Genomic DNA, 18,047 nt, shown 5'->3' with positions numbered 1-18,047 from the left:
TGTCATCTTTTATTTGGGATTGTTCATCTTTGTCATAATTTGGAAGTGGAGTTTTGAAAGCTAGGTGTGATTCATTTGTCTTATGGCTATCCACTGTGATAGTTCCATTATCGATTAGATCTTGGATAAGGTGTTTCAATCTCTGACAATCATTTGTTTGGTGTCCTTTATTTCGATAATAATTACAAAAATGATTGTCATTCCACCAATTAGGCTTGACTTGTGGTTCATAACTTCTTGCTTTTGGTAAAACAATCAGTTTGTTTGCAAGAAGAGTTTTTAAAGCTGATTCCAATGGTTCTCCAATGTTTGTGAATTTCCTGCGAGGATTGGAGAAGAAAGACTTGGATTTATTTCTTTCTTGATTGTTATTGTTTTGGATTTGACTTGATAGATTAAAGATTGGTTGTTGTTTCATAATACTATTGTCATCATTTCCTCCATTGATGACATTCCTATTTTTTGACCAGAACTTAGGTTTGTCATTGTTGCCATTGTTTTTGTTTTCATTGTTGTTGTTGTAAGAATTATTGTAAAGTTTTAGCTCTCCTTTCTTTACCATCACGTTTTCTATTTTTAGACCATTCTCAATCATCTTGGTGAAGGAGGGAGGACATTGCATTTTTAGTCAATAACTCATCACTGATAAGATTATCAATGAATATATCCATCTTTTCTTGATCAGGTACATCTCTTGGATACCTATTAAACATCCATTTCCATCGCTGCAAGAATATCATAAAATATTCACCATTCTCTTGTTTAAAATTGCATAAATCTAGCATTGTTATCTCATTCCTTACATTGTAGGAGTATTATAAAATAAATCTATTCAAGAGTTCTTCAAAAGATTTGATTCCAGATGGTAATCTTGAAAACCATTCCATTGATTGTCCATTTAAACTCCTAGGGAAAAGATGCATTAGGTAAGTTTCATCATGTACAAATTCCACATTCATAGTATAAAACTCCCTAATGTGATCCCTGTATGCGGGAAAAGCGGGTCGATAGAACTCAATATGTGAAAAATGGAGCTCTATGGAGCCTTTCTCACACACCCACAGGACTTCTTGGTGCAAGCTATGGAGTAATGAAGTATCACTCAGCTTCCCAAGGTTGGTCCCATGGTTCTCTATCTTACACGGTCCCTCAAACCAATGTTTTTGCTCTCAGATCACTGAGCAAAATGGTTTAGGGATGGCAAATGCAAGAATGAGGGATGCTTTTGTTGTTTTTGATATGAGATGCATCCTAAGCTATGCATGATTTTAGAAATACAATAAACTAACTATAAGATGACAAGGTTAGTAAACAAACTATCCTAGCATACTATATTAGTTCATGATTTAAGCTAAATGATAAAGAAAGTATTCTAAATATGCATATTTAGATTAATTTCTATCTAAAAGAAAGGCTAAAATGATGAGCATAAAATGGTATGAAAGCTTGAATGTATTTGAGCATAAGTATGATACTACAAACTTGGATTGATCTATAAAAATGGAGGAATGAGAACTCTATTTATAGCAAAAACAGGGCAATGGATGGTCAGGATTGAAAGAGTTGATCAAGGGTTGAGTTTGAAAGTTGGGGATCCATGTTTGCAATTTGCACCAATGAAATGGTGACAAGTGTCAACATAGGGTTGGGTTGAGAGAAGGGGTTGGAGGCATTAAATGCCTGAGAAGACCTTATGGTTATCTAGAGATAAGGGTTAAGCTTAAGTTAGGCTTACCCATTGGATTAAGAGTTAATCCAAGGATAAACCCTTGTGCAAATGATTAAGAGATAATCATGGTCAAAGCATTAAAGGCTTGATGAGACCCTTGGGTTGGATGAAGGTTAAGTTAGGCAAAAAGTCTCTAACCATGTAAGAGGGTTGAATTAACCATTAATGGTTTGGGAGACTTTGGGGATATTAAGTGGTTGAAGATTTGAAGCCTTTAATGGTTATCAAAGACTTTAAGGTTTTGAGAAGTGACCTCCCCTTGCTTAGGGATGTGACAAAGTTTAGAAGAGGGGTTAGGCTAATTAGAAATGATTAGAAGAGTCTAGAAGAAATTAGGAAGGGGTTTAGGAAGCAAGTGGGAAATGTAGGAGAATGCAAGTGGATGGAGGGATAATAGGATTTAATTGAATTTAATGAATTTCATTCAATTTGGTTGCAATTAAATAAATTAGATTTATTTAATTTAGGATAACTATTTAATTAAAAGTGGATAGGGGGGATTTAATTGAATAAAATGATTTATTCGTTAAATGGGTATAGTGAATTTAATTGAGTAATTTTCTTAATTAAATAGAGGAATGTGGATAATTTAATTAAATAGAGAAATGAACATAAAATATTCATTTAGGAATATGGTCATTTTTATACGTCTACAATCCCGAGGATCAGATTTTCCATCATATTTGTCATATTTAGGGATCTCGCAATGCTGTGGAAATAGTATCATATTCAATTTTTTATCAAAAGGATATTGGCAGATATCTTCCAATGAATACTTCTTGGAGCTTGTTCTATTTTGCATATCTTGTATCTGTTGTTGTAGAGTTTGCATTTGTTGAGTAAGGTTTAACAATGGATTATCCATATAGTTTCTACTTATTTCTTCGTAAGTTCTTTTATCACTATGCTCTCTTCTTGTGTCATCATGTTCTTTTCTTGTCTCTTCATGACTTTCTTTGTTTACTTCTTCATTATTTGGATCATCTGTGCTTTGGGTGTTACTTGCCTCCGCATCTTGTTTCAAGCTTTCTATGTTAAAGTCTTGTGGCAATTTAGCTCCTGATTTTGCCAACATCAAAAGATATATCTTTTTTTGTTTTTGTCAATAATTTTTCCATTACTCTATCAAATTTGAAATCTTTCTTAAGGTCTCTAATGGTGTTATTGACCGCTTCTTCGTCAAGAGTGGTATACTCAAAAGTTTGGAATATCGGATTATCTTCTTCCTCCATTTGTTTTTGTTGTTTTCTAAGTTGTTTGTATTGAGCTCTAGTCTAAACTGGCATGTGATTGTTTCAAAAAATTTGAAGTTTCCAAAGGACAACTCAATAAGTGATTATTGGTTTAGGAAGATATGCTTTGTTGATTTTACCACTATTGTTTGTTTGTTGTGATAAAGCGTATCTTTGTTGAAAAGCATGTCTTTGCAAAATTTCTCCGTCAAATTCTGTCCCACAACCACGTAAATAGTGATGAAAATGGTGTAGGAATGTCCTATATTTTAATAAGATCTTGCGATTGATATATAGGAATCTTATTCTTTTCTAAGTAGCTTTACAACTGGGTTTTCTTTTCTTAAGGCGATACTTAAAAGTCATATAAGCGTCTAATAGTTTACAAGTTTGTTTGATTCCAAAGTTGGTGCAATTCTGATTTTGATATGACCTAGGTTCAAAATAGGAAAGATATATCCAAGATAATGAACACAAGATGAATTGATCAAGCTTCATGATAGAGGATTTGATATATCCTGATGAGAAACTTGACAATGATGTTGATTTTTGCACTTAAAATGTTTGAATCAATAGCTTGTTGAATGTTTATGCTTATGGAAACCTTTCAGAAATAGCCTGTTGGATTAGTGACCCAGTTATTGAAATAGTTTAAAAATGTGTGATAGTTTAGAGACAAATCTACTCAAGAAGTGTTTTGATACTGATGTTGAAATTTTAGTTTGATATACTTTTTTCGATGTGCAAAATCCTTTGTGCTAACTCTTGTGGTAAAGAGTGTTAATTTATGGGATAAAAGCACTATTTTGTTGCTTGAAAGTGCTATTTTGATTATGTTTCAAAGGTTTTTCTCAAATCTTTCAGCAAGTTGTTGGATTTTTGTTCATTTTTAGATGATGATTTTCTTCAATTTTTGACCATTTTGAACATGTCATAGACATAGAAGACAATGTTTTTTGAAAAACAAAATGCATAAGTAAGTACAAATCCTATGGTAGGCTAAGACAATAATTGTTGAATCTCACATGGGGTTTCCCCCGAGGCTACACTATTCAAAGTGGATATTTAGATGCTTGACCCCACTGGCTCCACCCTCAGCACTCACTTCTTCAAGGCAGCCAAGCACCAGTTTCCATGAAAAACTCCCCATGGCAAAATTTAAATCTCTACTAAGAACCGTATGTGTGTGAGTCACTTCAGAGGTCCGACCTCCTGCACCAACAATTAGAACGATTTTGGCAACTAATACAAGTGATTTTTAGTAAAGGCTTATGGTCATGTGGTCATACATGCGACACTTTCAACTCTTTAAATACAGAAGGTTCCCAGCCTATAGAGGTTACGCTCCATAGGGTTTATGGGGAAACATAGTGTCGGTATGAACTTATCAGCACATGTTGCTTGTGACTTTCATCACAAACACGATTTATTTAGAGTGGATTGGAAGGACTCGATATTAGCCTGTTTCCACTTTGGGTCATTCCCCTCTCACTGGCCCCCTCAAGGTAGCTTAGGAAGGCAGGCCCTCTAAAGGTTATACATAAAAGAAAGTAGGTTTGGTTTTTTGATCACCATATGTAGGTTTGGTTTTGTAATCACTGTATGATGGTGAGAGCATACTTACCTACTACTTCATCAAGCACGGAAAACACAAGTTCATTTTAGCCTTCTAAAATCTATGTGCAACTATTTTAAAGAAGTCACTCAAAATGCAAATTGCATGTTGTTAATTTATCCCTTTAGTTAAGCTAAATGAGCATGACATGATGTGTTACTTTCCAAAATAGAACTTTTAATTAACTAGGTAAGGAAATGCATGAAATTTTCTTTAAAAACAATCCTGCACATACATGTCAGTAGTTTGAAAAAATTTAAGTTCTTGGACATTCGGACCTGCAAGAAAAATTTGTCAATTGCAATTAAAAGCGCTATCCTAACAAATGCATTGTCTTTCACCTCTAAAGCACTAACCTATAGGACAAAAGTGCTGCTCTGCGAACTAAGAAGCGAGAATTCTCTGACAAAAGTGTTAACCTGAAGGACAAATGCACTAACCTGAAGGACAAATGCATTGTTCTAAAGATTAAATGTGTTGATTTATAAACAAAAGCGCTAACCTAAATGACAAATGTGCTAACCTGCAGGACAAAAGTGCTAACCTATCAAATAAAGGCACTGTTAGAACTCACACAGCATGAATCTATATTACAAGTGCGTTAAATTTTCTTTTTGCGAGAATTAGATAGGATATTAGAAAGAATATGTGATATTACAAAGGAAATGCTACAGGAAATCCAAACTCAACCAATGAAACTACATGAAATTGATATAAAATAAAAACACTATTACTACCTTCATGATTTATGTCTCATTGTGTCCTAACTCCACTGTTCCTGGTTGCAGATGGTGTGCTTTCAAACAAGCACTGATAGCTTCCAAGATGGCATATGAAGAATGGACTGATAACTAATAGTTAACTAATACTATGATATGAAATGTTAAATGATTATGCTAAATTGCTTCAAGATTAAAACTCACGGATGCATAAGTTTTCACAAATGGTTAGCTTGAAAACTCACTTGAAGACTAACTCTTTCTCAACTCAAACTCCTAATTTTATAGACTTTGAGAGGATAAGATGATGTGGCCCAAATCAACGGTCAAGGTTGTGAGCAAAGGTGAAGGTTGAGAGAAAGGGGGAAGGAGAAGACAAGTGTCACTCATCTCACCTTAACTGGGTTGCTGACTGAGGGAATCTAGGAATGGTTGGAGAAGATTTAGGCATGAGAGTACAAGTGGACTCAAGTCCTTCCTAAGATGTAGGGATGTTGGAGAGAATATAGAAGAAGGTTATGAAATATGTGTACGTACACAATATTTCATTAAATTTGGAAGTTGGAGATAAATGATGAATTAATATTTAAGAAATATTAATATCTTTAGCCACATGTTTGATGAGTTGGCAAAGAAAAGATGAAGTGGAGATGAAAGGTGAGTTGGATAAGGGATTAAATAATTTAGAAATTATTTAATATTTGAGACTATAGGATAGAAGAATAATCATTAAATATTAGATATTTAAATGATTGGAGGAAATAATTAAATATTAGATATTCAATTAATTGATTAGAAAAATAATTAAATATTAGATATTTAATTAATTAGAGGAATAGGATAGAGGAATTAATATTTAAGAAATATTAATATCTTTAGCCACATGTTTGATGAGTTGGCAAAGAAAAGATGAAGTGGAGATGGAAGGTGAGTTGGATAAAGGATTAAATAATTTAGAAATTATTTAATATTTGAGACTATAGGATAGAAGAATAATCATTAAATATTAGATATTTAAATGATTGGAGGAAATAATTAAATATTAGATATTCAATTAATTGATTAGAAAAATAATTAAATATTAGATATTTAATTAATTAGAGGAATAGGATAGATGAATTAATTAATAAAATATTTCAATTTTATTAATTAATAGAAAGACACATTAAATATTAGATATTTAAATGATTGGAGGAAATAATTAAATATTAGATATTCAATTGATTGATTAGAAAAATAATTAAATATTAGATATTTAATTAATTAGAGGAATAGGATAGATGAATTAATTAATAAAATATTTCAATTTTATTAATTAATAGAAAGACACGAAATGAATTAAATAAATTAATCTTTTCAAATTAATTATTTAATAGAAGAATAATTATTAAATAAATATAAAATATTTATTTAATCGCTCATAGCCATTTTTATGTGTATACACAATATATATTGAATGAGGAAAATGGTTTAAAGATGATAGTCCCAATGATCAAGGCATAGAGAGAAACATTTATCCTCTCAAAAAATAGAGAAAGGACATTGACAGAGAGAATATTGTCGTTCATGAGCAATATTGTGTTTTGGTCAAATAGGGTTGAATATAATCTCAATGACAGAGATAAGTACAATTCAATAAGGTTTTTGCAACTTAAGCAAGAAGGACATCCATCTTCAAGAAGATGGTCATAGTTAGGATTAAATGTGATAATAGAGATCACCGACATGGCCCTAATAAATTAATATAGCATGGTCACAACAAGGATCAAAATGATGGTCAAAACTAAAGGTTAAGTTACAATCCTATATTAGTAGTCAAAGAGTAGTTTTGGGGGCTCTGAGTGGTATTTTTAGTATGTACAAATGTAACCAATGGATAGATAGGAATTCAAAACGAGAAGTTTGATGTTGTTAAGGAACTTTTTGGGAAAATTATGAAGATTTTAATTGCAAGAAACAATCTCTATCCAACCTAGTGCAATTGGGGAGATGTTTACAAACTCTTAGGGTTTGTTTGAACACTTCAACAAGATAGAACGAGAATATAGGAGCTTGTGGGGAAGATCTAGGGGCAGTTTAAAGACGTTTGACAGAGTTTCAACCACCTTCAAAGGATGTAGCAATAATTTCAAGTCAAATTAGAAGGGTCATCAATTGGAGACAGGAAGATGAAGTGAAGTATTGAAGACAAGGATTTGGACTAGGTCATTAGAATTTATTTCTCTTCTTTAATTCTCCCCTATATTCCCTCACATTTTTAGAGGGATAAGCTTGTTTAGGCTTAATATCTTAGTTGGTTATTTGTTTTCATTTTTGGCAAAAGATTGTAGGATTTCAATCTCTTTGAAACAAAGGAGATAGATTTGTAACTCGTAACTAGTCATTTCATGACTAAACAACAAATGTAAGTTTATTTTTCACAAGCAATATCAAACATTGTCAAATATCTATCACTGTAAGAACACTTTATTTCAATAAAATCAGTAATGTTACCTTCAAAAAACCTTTTCTTTGTGTATGGTATTGTACTTGTTATATGTTTCTATGTTTTTTCCTTAAAACCTCAAGTAATGTTTCAATTGTAGCACCTTAGAATAGTAAAAACACTTATATTAGTGTAGGTTGCTAATTGTGTAGGGTGAAAATTAGGCTTTTACTTGTGGAAATCCCTTTATTTTCCTTCAAAAAAATTATGTAGATATCCAAGCCTTCTTGTAAAATATTTTTGCATTAATACATGTGATGCTTTAGTTGTGTAAAAACATTTAGTTCATTAAAGTTTATATCTCAAGATCATGATACAAATCTCAAAAAATAAATTTGGTGAATCACCAAGATAGCTATAGTTTTCATTTTTCAAGCAATTTAAAGCCATTTTCAATTTTCCTTCTTACTCTTTTCCTTGAAAAGTCAATAGTTTAGAGTAGTTTTTAGGTAGAGGTCCATCTCCATTATAGGTTACCCACAGCCTAAAGGTGTTCCCATGTGTCAACAAGTGACTAAGTTAATAGCTTAGCCAAGGTGCAAACCTTGTTGATAATATTGATAACATGATAAAACATAACAAAATCCATCATGAAGACATACTTGAAAATAGGTTATTGTATCTTGATGCTTCTTGTACTTAGATCTACTTTTGAATGAAGGAATTGAGTGCTTGATTGAGATTGTGGATTATGAAAGATGATCAAATGAATTAGAGATAATGCCTTTATATAGGTTTCTCAAGGTATTTTCACATTCGAGCCAACTTCCAACAATCATATCAATTTATTTGGATCAAATCAAAAATAGAAAGAATCAACACTTTGACATATTCAAATATGGGACCCTTTTGGAGATACTATGGTGCTAGGTGTCATAGTCCACCTAGAAAAGGTCAAACTATGGGTGGTTCAAGAGTGCAAAGGCCTATGATATTGGATCAGGCTATCTTATGAGCATATGACAACAGTTTGGATGACATTAGGATAAAATAGGTTGAAAATAACCTAGAAGAAGGCATACTATAAACAGAATATAGAAAACATAAACAAACATATATATCTTGCATAAATAAACTTATGATTGTTACATATGAAAGATTGCAACTTTATAAACAACAACATTTTCATTATTTATTTGACAATTATATCTTTCTCTTATTCATAGCACTATCCATGTTCTCCTTTTGAACTACACATACACGTATGTATGTATGTATGTATGTATGTATGTATGTATGTATGTATGTATATGTGTGTGTACATATATATACATATACATGCACACACACACACACACACACACACACACACACACACACACACACACACACACACACATATATATATGTGTGTGTGTGTGTGTGTGTGTGTGTGTGCATATACATACACACACACACATATATATACATATACATGCATACACATATATATACATACATACACATATATATACATACACACATATGTATACATACATACAAACATACATACAAAGATATATATATACATATGTATATATATATGTGTGTGTGTGTATACATATACATATGTATATATATATACATACATATATATGTATATATATATGTATGTATGTATGTATGTATGTATGTATGTATGTATGTATATTTATATATACAAATATACATATATACATATATGTATGTATATATATACACATACATGGGTAACTGCACAAAGATGGTGTGCAGAAAAGTGGACACACACCTTAAAAAAATTTAAAAAATAGGCATTGCGTTCGTGGTACTTAAAATTCAAATCACCCCATACACACTAAGGTTTGTTGTCCCCGAGCCTAAAGGGACAAAAGTGTGTATGGGGTTCCTTTAGAAAAATGACTGTGTACGCAGTTCTTTAGGACTTAGAACCTCATACACGGTTTTAGGTCCTAAAGCACCGCATACGTGGTACCTGTCAATAAAAAAAAAATTGGCCGACTGTGTCTTATTTTTCATGCGGCCACGAGTTGAGAATTTGGGTTTTTTTCACTAAACCGTGCATGGTCTCCCTCTTCTCTCACCCAAACGTCATGGATCAAGGTTGGTTTTGCATGATTTTTGTTTTTCTTTTGCACTTGTTCAATTTTTTTACGTTTTGAATTTAAATTCATTTATTTTGATTAGGTTTTTTTATTTTTTGTTACACAAACCAAATTCTGAAAATCCACAACAACAACAAGATGCACCTCCTCAAAACCCCAAACAAAACCCATAGAATACACCTCCAGCTCCTCCTTTTGACTGTACACCTAATACACAGGAGCAATTTCTTAATGAGTTAGGGCAAAACATAGCTAAAATGAATAGATTGATTAATAAATTGAAAACATCTGAGCTTGAGCATCATAAATCCCTCTCCACTAGCCTAGAAACATTAACTAGTGGTGCCAATGCAGTTTCCACTCAAATTACAAAATGGGGAAACTATAGGGATATGTGTCGTCAATATTATGCTAGTGGGTTATCATATGAGGGAGTGAAAAAAAAAACAATAGTAAACAACAAATATGTGCCCTTTTTTTTAATCCTAAAACTGGTCAATCGTTACCTCTTAATGCAGAGAGGTTTCCCATACATTGGTGTACCAATGTCCAGATGAAGAATATTTTTTGGCAGAGGTGGTGGATGGTCTTTAACGAACCACATTGTAATAATTTTGAGGTGCCATTGTATTTTTTGAGGAAAGTATACTGTGATTTTATCCTCAATGATTTGCCTAATTATTTTGACATGAGAGAGCTCCATGGTAGAGGTGGCAGCTTTTCCCAAGATAGACCTCGAGCCCATAGGCGAGTAGCCCAGGAGAGGCGTTGCCCCCTAGCACCCAATCCCAAGGTGCATTTGAATATCCCAATAGACCTGAAAGAGTCGATGGAGCTACAGACTCTTCAAGTGGCCACAACATTTACTGATGCAATCATCCAGCATGGGACATAGTTCACACACCCTCTTGTATCGGATGATGAGCCATTAGTTGTTGCAGGTGGTGCTAGTGAATCCATTCAACATGTGTGTGTCGCTTGCTCAGGGATATGCACAAGGATGGATGATGAGGCCACTGTGGATGGATCCACATCCTATTTGTGCATGATTTGTGGGACTAGATGTCAAACCCGCATGACTGAGGATGTGGCACTGACAAATGAGTTGATGGGCATGTTGTTTGGCAGTCAGCCGCAACCACAGGTGTGTTGATTTGAATACATAGCATTTTATATATCAATCACTTAAAACTTGTAATTGTAAATTAATTTTTATTTATAGATCAATTTAAATTGATACAAATAATATGCATTTCAGGATGCAGGGGCAACTTCGACGCCTGAGGTATAAATTTTGAACATGTTAAAATAGAATAGTACACTTTGAATTCAAAAAAATTACAAGATATACCAACTCTCTTCAATTCTTGACAATTTTTTGTTCATAGGCGTTGTTAGGGGACCAAATGTCCCAGATTGATGATGTCACGCTCTCAGCGATTGATTTTGGCCTACAAGGGTATACGATATCATATTTTGTACACCTTATTTTATGTATTCTTTTGATGGAATATGCAAGTCATTTTATTTTAGATTTGTTAAATTATGTTTAATATTATCTGTACTAATATCTCATGCTAATTTTATTTTTTTAGGGTACCCCCTCCATGTCTAGGCCTCGTCCTTAGAAAAAGAAATCCTCAAGGATGCCAAAACATGGGAAGAAGGTAATTGAACATATTTTTGGTTGTACAATTGTTTGAAAAGGTTGAAATTGTCTTAGTTGGGATTTGTAGATTGATTAGTATTTTTTGTTTGTTTTATATGTACAGCAGTCATTGAGCTATGCAGATATCTTGAATGCACCTGATACGCCCAAGGATCAAGAGAGGGTGGAGGTATGTATCTCTACTTTATTTTCTTTATTTGATGACTATATTCACATATACATGTGAACTTGTTGGCATTTGCATGAAGATTGCATTAATGATATGTTATGTTGGCATTGATGTCAATTGAACTGGTAATGATATTGTTGATATTGTCTTGTAACCTATAGGAAGAACTTTGTGAAGGTTATTTTAAACCAGTATGTAAGTTTGTGAGTTGAACTGGTAATTGGATTAAAAGGTTAAACCCTTTCTATGTTATGTAACCAGTAAACCCTACCAGTTGTTTTTGTTAAACCCTAACCAATTAAGGTTGTTGAATTTGTTATGTTGGTTTATGATCTGATGTTGAGTGGTAATGATGGTGACACATAAGGTCATTGTATGAAGACAAGTTCAAAATGTTTTGGCACAATTGTTTGTCTAGGGAATGACCAAAGTTTATTGCATCTAATGCAAATCGCGTGACGAGTTACTGAGCTCAATGAAGTGGTAATCAAGAAGCGGTTGAGGTTTTCTTGATTGATGTGTAGAGATTGCTATGAAATCCAACGGTCGTGCTTGTACTGACTTGTTTGTAATCTCAGTGAGAGGATTAGATTTTTGTTGTGTTACCAACCTAATTGATTTGTATTTAAGGTCGATGAAGTTGTTTTGTTTAGTGTTGGCAAGAATTGATAGAAATTAGTTTAGTGTGTGATTGTTGAACCGGAGAATGAGTCTTCAATTTGAGTAAAGGCAGATAGAATCTTAAATGGATCTGATCAAGAAAGTGTAGTGCTATTCAGATAGATAGAGAAACTCCTATTGGTTTTTGTAACAATTACAGCAGGATTAAAATCCCCTAACCGGGTAAGCTCTAACAAGTTTGGTTACTTATTAAATCCTCTAACAAAGTGGTCCATTAGATTGGAGTTTCAAATCCTCTACTGAGGTTACTCCTTACAAGGTATTTGCTTCTAACAAGGCATTTGTAGTCAATCCCTTAACCGGTTGATTCCTAACAGGATCAGTTCTTAACAAGACTTTTGTAAAAGCTTTAACAGGCTTGGCTCCTAACAGGGTGAACTTTAGAAGAGTTCAAATATTATCTTGTGAGTCTCATCTCATCATGGTTTTTACCTATTTGGGTTTTCCACGTATAAATGCTTGTGTCATGTGGTGAAGGTTTTTATGGTTATGATCTTATGGTTGATTTGATTAACTACTTAATTATTTTTTATAAGGCATGATAACTAGAAGCATTGAGAAGTGAAGCATTGGCATATGATAAAGAATTTGGATGTTTACAAGTTAAATGTTTTTTACTGTTAAGTTGTGGTAACAGTCAACCAGTATTCTTATGAGTATTGATCTTGATAGTGGTATTTCATTGATAAGTTTACTCTATATGTTTGAGTTTGAGTTTGGGAAGTTTGTATCACTTTTTCTATTTACTGATTCACCCCCCCCCCCTCTTAGTAATCTACCGGATACTTATTCTTTCATCATACCATCAATTGGTATCAGAGCATCTCAAGTCCTCTAAGGTCTAAGCCTAACAACTTGAGGAAAATATTTGCTAAATCATGATGAAGGAAGGTCCAAAGTTCAACAGATAAAACTATAGGATATGGAGTGACAAAATGAAGATTTACATCAAGAGTCTGGGATGTCAGTATTGGGATCATGTAGATACTAAGTATATTGCACCTACTAGAATTTTGACTGATGATCAGAAAAAAAGAACAACAAGAAAATCATCAAGCATTGGAGGCTATTATCAGTTCCCTATCTGATGTTGAATATGTAGATGTTCATGGTCTTGAAACTGCATATGAAATATGGAAAAAACTTGACGAGATTTATAGCGGTGATGAACATGTTAAGATTTCTAAAGAAGAGAGTTTAAGAGAAAAGTTTGATGACATGAGGATTTCTAAAGGTGAGAATACCCAGCAGTATGGTCAAAGGATAAAAGAGATAGTCGGTGAAATTAAGAGTGCAGAAGGGAAAGTGGAAGATGCCACAGTAATTAGTAAGGTACTGAGAACCCTGCTACCGGTCTATGCTATTCAAGTTGCAGCTATTCAGGAGTTGAAGTCCATTCACAAAACTAAGATAACTCTTGACTCTATCATTGGCAAGCTTACTGCTTTTGAATTAAATGGTTATGATGGTAGTGTACAGAAATCTGAGTCTGCATTTAGAGCTTTTGTTTCTAACCCATCTGTGAGAAAAAGTAGAGATACTAGTCATGGTTATGAATCTAGATCCAACAAAGATGTTGATGATGAAGACAGTTTAGTGGAACTTGAAGCCTTGTTGGCAAAGCAGTTCCCTAGAGGCACTGGTAAGTATAGAGGTAAATTACCTTTAAAATGTTTTTCATGCAACAAGATTGTGTTGGCATTACATTAAGTTTGTTGGTATGATGATATTGAGAAGGTTGTTGGAGATTGATGATATAATTGATAAATGATGATTATTATCTTAATAATATTATTTTGTCATTAATGTCAAGCAATTGACTTTCTGATTCAGTATGATGTTACCATATCTTAAAGAGTGTGTTTTGATAAGTATAAAGATGTCGGTAAGTGACACAGAAAGAATGTGAAAATGAAGGGGAGTAATAAGTTATTCAATGGGCAACTATTACCAAGTTAGACAGTGATGAGATTATGTTATTTTGATTGTTTTGATATCCTATATATGTGTATTCGAAGACTTAATAAGAAGGATAAAAGATTTCATGCAATAGAATGAGTAAAGGTTTGATACTATTCTATTTTACCGAGCAAGGAGCCAGTCGGTAAATTCCAAGGTTATCGGTGTCGGTTAAAGAAGGAAGAAGTCACCAAGCATTGTTAGCAAGCAAAGCTACTGAGATGAGTATAGAATGTCTATCGAGTAAAGTTCAGAATTAACCGAGCGTCAATCGAGCAGTAACAGAATGCATTGGATGAATAAATACATTATTAAATGAAGGATGCTAATGAGCTGGAGATTTTTAGAAGATTGGAATGTCATGCAAGAAGTTTGTTAAGGATCAACAACAATGAAAATTCAAGAGTTAGATCTACAGCACAGATTGAACAGTTATGACTGAGCACAAGTACCAAGGAAGGAATACAAGTTTCAAGGCAAGATAAAACATTTTTCAGTTCAAAGGATTCAATGAACCTAGTCAAGTTTGAAGTTCTGATGGCTAAGATTAATCATGGGAAATGTGATTAAGGAGATTAAGCGGTTAGGAATTGCTTATAAATTAGGAAAAGTTGATGAACAAAGTATGCGGGCAAATAGAAGAACAGTGATGTTGTAGAAGTGATTACAGAGTACAGAAGATTGAAGATCTGATTGAAGAACAGAGTGAGAAGCCCAGCAAGGAGGAAGATAAGTCTTATGACAAGATGATTTTGAGCACATAGAGTCTGCTATAACATTTCAAATGTGAAGTTGCAGATATATTTTATTACTATTATTTATTTTTGTAAGTGACAGGAAATCTCTTAACCGAGTGGACCTAACAGTCTTATTTGTAAATCCTCTAGCAAGGTAACATTCTAATTGAGTATTTGAAATCCTTTGACAAGGTCACTTCTAAAGAAGTACAAGATTTTGATAGATCTGAGGGAAATCCCTTGACCGGGTCACATCTAGCAATGTGTTTATTTAATCTTTAACAGGATTGGCTTTTAACCGAGCATACTCTAGAAGAGTATATTTTCTTCGTGGGTCTGAAATCCCACAGTGTTTTTTCCCTATTTGGGTTTCCATGTTAAATCTGGTGTTAAATGTGTTTTGATGTTTCAATTTTATCAGTTTATGAGTTTGAATGATTTGCAGTCATAGTTGCATATCAAGTTCTACCAAGGTTGAATCTGATTAAGAGTTTGAATTGTGAGTTTATCTGATTCACCCCCCCCCCCTCTCATTAAACTAACAGATTGGTCACATAGTGGCTAATTGTCCTAATGGTGAAAATGAACACAAGAGAGATAAATTCAAGAAGTATAAGGGTAAAGGCAAGAGAGATTGTCTTATTGCTATTGATAGTGGTATCGTTGATGAAGAATCTGATGGTGATGCTAGTGAAGATATTGTGATTATGGCTATTAAGGAAGAGATATCAGACTGGAAGGCATTAGTATCAAAGATGGATAACTCTAATGATTGGATCATTGATAGTGGTTGTTCACATCATATGACTAGTGATTGGAGCAAATTTCTTTCCTTGAAAGAATTTGATGGCGGTGTTGTTAGATTTGGAAATGACTCACCCTACATGGTTAAAGGTAAAGGAGTTATTTATCTTAATGGAAAGAGCAATGCAGATGATGTCTTTTGGGTTGAAGGACTAAAGAACAATCTTTTGAGTGTGGCACAACTCAATGACAAAGGATACCCACTGGAGTTTAAAAATGGTATGTGCAAAATCTTTGACAATAAAGGTGAATTGATTGCAACCGGGAAACAAACTAAAGGTAGCCTATTTCATCTTAATTCTAAAGTTAGCAATTTTTTTATTGCAAAAATAGATGATAGTTGGCTTTGGCATAGGAGATTTTGTCATATAAACTTTGATAACATTGCTAAAGTGAGTAAGTCCAAGACAGTGAGAGGTTTGCCTCAGTTAGACAAACTGGTTAATGCTCTTTGCAAAGAATGTCAGTTAGGAAAGATGACTTATTCAACTTTCAAAAGAAAATCCTTTTCAGTGGAGCACTTGTTAGACTTGGTTCATACAGATCTTTGTGTACCAATAAGAACAAAAAGCATTCAAGGTGACAGATATTTTATGATTCTCACTGATGATTGCTCAAGAATGATATGGGTCACATTATTGAAGGATAAGAGTGAATATTTCGGTAAGTTCAAGGCATTCAGGGCCTTAGCTAAGAAAGAGAGTGGCAAGAAGATAAAATGTCTGAGGACAAATCAAGGCGGTGAATTTACTTCTAAGGAATTCACTAGGTACTATAAAGAGAATGGTATCAAATGGCAGTTTTCTGCACCAAGGACACCACAACAGAATGGTATCATAGAAAGGAACAATCGGTCAGTTGTTGAAGTTGCTAGGACAATGTTGATGCATGGAGGTGTAGTGAAAACCTTTTGGAGAGAAGCTGTCAGCATAGTTGTCTACACAATGAACCGGGTTCTGGTAAAGAGAGGTAAGGAAAAGACTCCTTATAAATATTGGTATGTAAGATCACCTGATGTTAGCTATTTTAAGATATTTGGAAGAAATTTTTTTATTAAGAGAGGTGATTACATTAGTAAATTTGAGGCTAAGAGTGATGAAGGCATATTTCTTGGCTATTCCACCATGAGTAAGGCCTACAAATGTTTTAACAACCGAACACAGAGAATTGTTGAGAGTGTTGATGTTTGAGTGGATGAATTTCCTAAAGTCTTAGAAGGAACCAGTTCAGAGAAAAAGGATGAAGATCCTTGCATTTTGTTTTTGGAACCAGAAACTATGAAATCTAAAACCAGCAAAGCAAATTTTGATGCACCAGTCCAACCAGAACAGATAAATTCAGAAGAAGATGATGACAATGAAGAAGCTAAACCTAAAGATAATGATCATGTTATGTAGTACCCCTCCTTGATTAGACTCTTTTTGTATGTTTTGATTGACTTCTGTGAAACATTATTGTATATTGATTTAGATTTTATGCGATGTAATTTCATGCTTTATCTGGATTTGTGGTGTATGATTTTATGTAGTATCGCTCTTCATTTTGCATGCTTTCGTTCATCTGAATGGTTATTTAATTGAATGGATGATGCTATATTATATTCGCATAATTAGTTAATTATTATGATCTGAGATTATTGATTTAATTAAATTAATGATTTGCTAGATTAAATGGTTAAATGGCTTATTTCATTGTGTAAGTTGTATTAATATATATTTTGTGGAAGGAAGTAAATAATTGCCTAGCCATTTAAATGTTGAATGATTATGTTGAAGGAAAGTAGTATGGAAAATAGAAAATAAAATTTAATAAAGCTTTTCCTTTTTACCTTTCCATTTGACTTTTGTATTTTACTTATTGGAAAAGAATTGTTTTTGAAAAAGAGTAAATCTGATTGTTTTTACTTTTTAAATAATTAATCTGATTGGTGGAAAAAAATTTCAACCTAGAAAGTTTAGGTTAAAATTATTTTTCCCCATATATTCCTGGGGATTCACGGGAAGAGGAGGCAGAATTTTTGGAGAGAAATTTGGAAAACCATTCTAAAGGAGGAGCTGGAATTCGATTTGGTTTGCAAGGATTGGGATTCTCCATCATTTTGCTTGCTAGTTTGCTTCAAGGTTGGATGATCTCTTCTTGTTTTAAATTTAATTGTGAAATTTTTCAGTTGCTTCCTATGTGTTGA

Source organism: Cryptomeria japonica, chromosome 1, assembly GCF_030272615.1.
Source record: "Cryptomeria japonica chromosome 1, Sugi_1.0, whole genome shotgun sequence".
Taxonomy (NCBI): Eukaryota; Viridiplantae; Streptophyta; class Pinopsida; order Cupressales; family Cupressaceae; genus Cryptomeria; species Cryptomeria japonica.
This window is presented reverse-complemented; position numbering follows the sequence as displayed.